Source organism: Nestor notabilis, unplaced genomic scaffold (genome assembly GCF_000696875.1).
Source record: "Nestor notabilis isolate BGI_N333 unplaced genomic scaffold, ASM69687v1 scaffold6373, whole genome shotgun sequence".
Classification (NCBI taxonomy): domain Eukaryota; kingdom Metazoa; phylum Chordata; class Aves; order Psittaciformes; family Psittacidae; genus Nestor; species Nestor notabilis.
In genome coordinates, this window is record NW_009923187.1 from 6,808 (window position 1) to 12,964 (window position 6,157).

Genomic DNA, 6,157 nt, shown 5'->3' on the forward strand with positions numbered 1-6,157 from the left:
GTGTTTTAAAGCAGAATCAATTTTCTACTGTATACATTTCATTTCTTTTGTTGATGGGAATTATGCAGTGACACTAGAATTAAATCGCACACACACACACACACACACACACACAAAACCCAACAAACCAACAAAAACACACAAAAGAAAATAAAACAGTAAATGTGATAAAAAGTAATCTAGATAATATTCCTATGAGTTGGTATGCTGTCCTATATAGCTAGGTGCAGCTATAATAAGATAGAGGACTATCTAAAAAGCTGAGAAATATTCACATGCTATGTCTTGTCTTGTTTGTCTCCACTGCATTTCCTCCTCTTCAGATATCAGTAGATTTAGTACTCAAAGTCAAGTCCAAGACCAAGTATTTACAAACTTGTGGAATGTTCAGATCAAGTCTTTTCTTCAGGTCTTCTCTGAACTGCTTTGAAAACTACAAGAGTTTCAATCCCTACACATATAAACCCAGCTAAGTGTTTTTTTCACTTTCTGCAAGAGAACAGCTCTAAACCCACTTTTCTTCAGAGGTAACAACCAAGGTCAAACTCCATTTAAATAACTTTGAAAAAATCAGAGGTACCCACAAATATTAAAAATAACCTACTAAAAATCCTATTAACATTTCAAGTATTTTTGCCAGTGTACTGGTTATAGTGTTTCTTCTGAATCTAGCTTTGATGTCTAATACAAATGTCTTTTGTTGCTGAAACACGGCAAACAACTGAATATGCTTGCTCTTGTGAAATCAGAAGTTTGGCTGGTTCTGCAAGTACAACTTCATTTCTGTTTATTTTCAGCAGTAATAGGCAGGAATAAAAACATCTCAGTGAGGTTCAGTGCCTCCACACTGCCTCCATGTCCCCAGAAGGGCTTTGATGGAGCCAAGGCAGTGATGGATCCCCTCCAGCCACTACCCCCAGGAGTCTTCTGCTCAAGGAGTGCTTTCACATTGCAGAGGAAGAGGGCATCTGAATTAAAATAACTCAGTGCTAAATTGGCCAGTTCTCTCTGCTTAGTTTTGAAGAGTTCCTGTTCCTCCCCCTCACCACCTGCAGTTCTTGTCCTCCTTAGAGGGTTTTATAGGAGGAAGATGAATAAAGGGAGAAAAAACTGTGGAGGCAACAGTCTACTATGCTGTCATCCACCTCCTAATAGGTGTATTGGGATTTATCCCCTTGCCTATCAAAGGCAGAAGAGACAACTCCTACCTGGCTCAGGACTGGAAACGCTCAAAACTGATGGTGCAAACTCACACTACAGCCAAGAGTATTTGGCTGCTGTACAAATGCCATCAATACCCTGGCTTCAGGACCAATATTTTCATCCAGGGAGCTCTGCCCTGGCATAGCAGCCAGACCCTGGAAAAGCAGCCAGACCCTGGCAAAAGAAAGAAGCTCTTGAGTCAGATTAGAGAATGCCAAAATTTTGTAGCAGCTATTTTGAGCCCTGACATTCTTACAGTTAGAAGGTGTGGGTCTGAAAAGTACAGCACGCTGAAAGGTGGCCTCACCTTTCTTGTGACTCTGACAAGCTTATTTCAAACCAGTGCCAGGAAACTCCACATAGTTTCAAAGCAAACAATTAAGTTGAGGATTACAGTAATTGTTTTCAAGTGTTCAGTTCCACATACTGCACACTGTGAAGACACTATTTGCTCTCAACTAAGGGCACTTGACTTTTGGTTCATTCTCCCTTTAGCACTCCTCTTACAGTGATATTGGATAGAAAGCCATTTTCTTTCATAGGGCAATACATGGCAGAATCTAGGATGTAATTTAAGGGGCTCTATTCATATCATAAATTACAAGAAGTCTGCCGAAGCGGTTTATGAATGGCAGTAAAAACCTGAAACTGAATTACATCATTAGAATCATGCACCACATGCATGTATTCTTATTTATAATACAGACCTAAGTATCCCTGTATTTTATAGACAAGAAAGGTACCCTAGGACCTTGTGCTAAATAGGAACAGGACTTCCACAGCCTTTTGCTAGCAGATGTGCTCCAATAATGGAATAGAAAACTGATGTTTATGAAGTTACTTCATAAAGGAGGAAAGAAACCCAGGTCCCTAAGCTTTGGAAAGTATGATAGCACTGTAATGTTTTCTACAAGATCAGTTCCTCATGCCACTCTCTGAATAACACCTTAGCTCCACATACCAGCAGATTGAATTTGAAGAGGACACTGAGGACCTCATTTATTTTGGTACATAGAATCCGTATCCATATTTCAGAGTACACACATGAATCTGATTTTGGCAATAAATGTCAACTAGATCACTGTCTCTCTGCTTTTAAATTCTCTGGCTGGTACCAGCATCTAGCACAAGCACTTCAACGATACATTTAAGCAAAGACAGAAAGAACAAGAAAGTTACAGTCTCACAGAAACAGTCTGTGAATGGTCCCAAATCACTTGCTCTCCATTCACTTAAGAATTTAGTTCCCAAAACAAAGTAATGCATGGCCTGTATTCAGACTCTAAACATTTGCTTCAGGAAATTGGCTTTGAAGAGAAAAGGCCAAATAGGCACATTTTTGCAAATATTTTTGTGTGAAATCTACTCACTTGTTTGCCTTTCTACACTGGCAAAATAGGACTGACAGGTGCTGTAATAACCATATCTTTATTGGCCGATGAAAAAGATAATTTTGGAAGCTCAAGCAGAAACTCCCTTGTTTAGAAGAAAGCCCTCAGTAAAGCAAACTTGGTCCCACAAGTAAGGTTATCAAGAGCAAGCCATGTGCAATGTCCTGGTAACACTGAAGGTGCTAGGAGACAGCCACCATCTAGTTTGGGTTTTCAGGGGCTTAAGGAAACCAAACATCTATTTCTTACTGGATTTCAATACCCTGAGCATCAAAACTAAGTTAGTTCTTCTGAAATGGCAAGGCTTAAAGGGCAAATAAGTTTATTTTATTCACACAGTAACTAAGTAATATTCAGAGTCAAAATATGTAGAAAACTATTTCTGGCCTTTTAAATAATCACAGACTTACTTGTCACTAGTAATGCACTGGCATTGCCAGCGGCATAACCAACCTGCCTGCCAGTTTCAGCTGAGGCTGCAGCTGGTCTCTGCTAAGCAGGAGAAGCTGATGCATCTCGCATGTGCAGCAGCCTCTGGAAGAGGAAGTGCAGTAAGGAAGGAAGGGAAGAATATCTGTGGTTTACCCTCCAGAATTTGGCATACTTTGAAAAGGAAGATGATTATATGAGAGAGGGGAGTGAGGAGAGGTACTCATGGCTTATCCTACTGGAAGCTAAACATATCTTGAAATTAGTGCCTTTCTTTTCCTGCGGGAAGTGACAGGGTCTGCCAGAGCCCAGTCTGGTATCCACTCCTGATTTTCAGGCTGACTTTTGCCCTTGAGCAGAGATTTTCCTTTGAATGTGGCAGATCCCATTTGTGACATTTTGGGACTAAAGTATATGTTCTTTTGTTGTCCATGCTCCTTAGCCTCAGTTCTCTCAGGTTTTGCTTTCTCTTGCCTAAAGGATGCTCTACCCACTGCAAGAGAGCAAGTCAAATTTAATGTAATTTAGAGTGTAAATTCTCAAGTGGAGACAACATCTCTTGAATGTTTATTGCAGAAGTCAGTTCTCTGGTCCATGCTTATGGTTGACCATGCTTACTTTACTTTGCAGAAAGACTAAATTGCTTTGTATCAGTTTGCTTTTATAGCTAGCTGGCTGTTTATATTAGCTGTGTTGCAGTAGAAACAGTTTTCCAGTAGAAACGATGGAATAGTATTTCTGCAGTGACTTTGGGTACTCACTTTACTTTCCAAATGGACCTGTAGCCATGCAGGACTTTTTCTTGGTGAGGTTCATTCATCTAATAATGAGGAAAGGTGCCCATGCCACAGATCAACTAATTGATAAAAAGACATTAGATTACAAATTTTTAATTATATTTTAGTTTTTTGGAAAAAAAAAAAATTCAAAAAAACCCAACAAAACCCAAAAGCCCAAACATATTCCCTTTAACTCAGCCTACTCAGGGAGATTATGTAAAGTACTTAGCTAACAGATTTTTTTCCAAATTCTGTTTATTAAACAAATAAATTGGAATCATTTGATAACTGAAGGCAAGTCCATTACAAGTAAATACAACGTAAAATACATGTTTAAGTAAAAGGCTTTAAAAAAAAATCATGCCTTTTGTTAACCACCATTCACAAAATTAATGTAGTTAAAGGATTTGTAATAAAGAGATTGCTTGGCCTGAACTGAGCTTTGGCTACCCTCTTCTTTGAATCCCCTCAAGATTGGTGGGAGGAAGCCTGGAAGGTCTGCAGAGGAGCTCAAGCACATTGCCAAATCCTTGCTTGCTATTGCAGGCGACAAGGTTGTATAATGTCAATTTTGTACTTGAAGATTTTGAACCTGTTAGGGATTACAAGGTGAGTATGCTCTGGATTTGAAGCAGGATGAGTAGGAGACCTCATCCATCTCCAAGGAAGAAATCCGTGGAGAGGCTTTGTTTGTTTCACTCTGCTGGTGGTGGGACCAGCAAGGAAGTAAGATGAGTAGGATAACCAGCCATCCAAATCTTTTGAGATCTACCCTGCTATATACTATATATACTGCTGTAAAATAGGAGAACAAAATTGGAGTAATGAAATTTTCTGAGGTAACTAAATAGCAGATAAGGATGCCAACATACTGAAGTGCATCAATGGAATGAATGTATTAGCCACAATCTTAGCACATGAATGCATATACTTAGGTACAGGGATCTTATTTGAGGGAAAATACAGTTTGGAAAGTAATCAATATGACATATCTCAAAGACATTTGAAAAAAATGTCATTTCTTCTGATTTGGAGTATTTCCCCTCCTTATACAAAGTGTTGTCTATCAAACTCATAAGCGTATGAATTTCTTTGACTATACTATTGTTCAATCTGCCTGTTCATAACTCAGCTTCTTATTCCATTACAATGCTTGAATGATTCACATACAATGTTTCCAATCCACTTTTCCTATCTTGTGAAACTTTTTAACAAAATGTTAGCATTTGCAGGCACCAGATGTTTTGACATAAGGAGAAGCAATATGTAAATTTTAATCCATGCTAGGAACAATAGCCTGGAGGTACCTTTTTCTTATTACATGAATCATATACTTAACCACAATGTGGTGGATTATATCAAAATCATCACCACCCTGAATATAGAACACTTGTCTTGTGGTTGCCAATTAATGAAACTGATATATATTTATCTTGATGGGTACCAGTGATTTAACCAATAAGCCTTAGCATACTTCACTGCTGCAGCCTCCTTTATAATTAGACTTTTAGTCTGATTATTATTACAACTCATACATTTTCCTCTAATCTCCCATTGGCTGACAGTACAAATTATGCTGACATTAAATCTGTATATGACATAGTGCTTATTTAAATCCCTGAAATAACTTTTGATTTTATTTTCTGATGCTGTTTATTTAATCATTAAGTATCTGAGTCTGCAACAGGCTTAGCATTGCCTTTCTTCAAAGTGAACTGAGGGCCCTTAGTCCCTCACAAAGAAGCTGAGTACCTTTTATGATCAAATCCTGAGTACATAATAAATATGTAAAAAAGCAAAGCTTCTTTCCATGGTTAATCACCGAACTTTAAATAATATTTATAATAATATTCTGTTTTAATACTGATAGGGGTGTCTTAATGATTTCATGAAGTAAAGAGCCTTGAGAACATCTTTGTTACAAATAGAATGTTTATCTGATGTACACAAACAATGAGCAATATTTTACATGAAATAATGAACTATTACAAAACTATAGCTGAAATATATATTACTACTCAACAACTTTTGAATTATTTCATGCACAGAAAGCACCAAATGTCTTCTAAAGAAAGCAGCGCTTTTGATATTAGGAATTCAAAATGTAATCTGAATCCTTACTTACTTCATTAAATAAGAGTATCTTTTAGTGCCAAATGCTACCTAATTATCAGCTTTAGAAAATGTTTTACATCTTAAAATACAATATTCTGTTTATCCTAGATTGTCTAGGGAACATCTAGTACATTAAAAGGTTTTTGTAGAGCTTCTTAGCGATTTAACTGATATCATCATGCCTCCTAGCAATTTTGCAACATTCTGAAAACACTTTCCATAAATCAAAGCCTTAGCAGC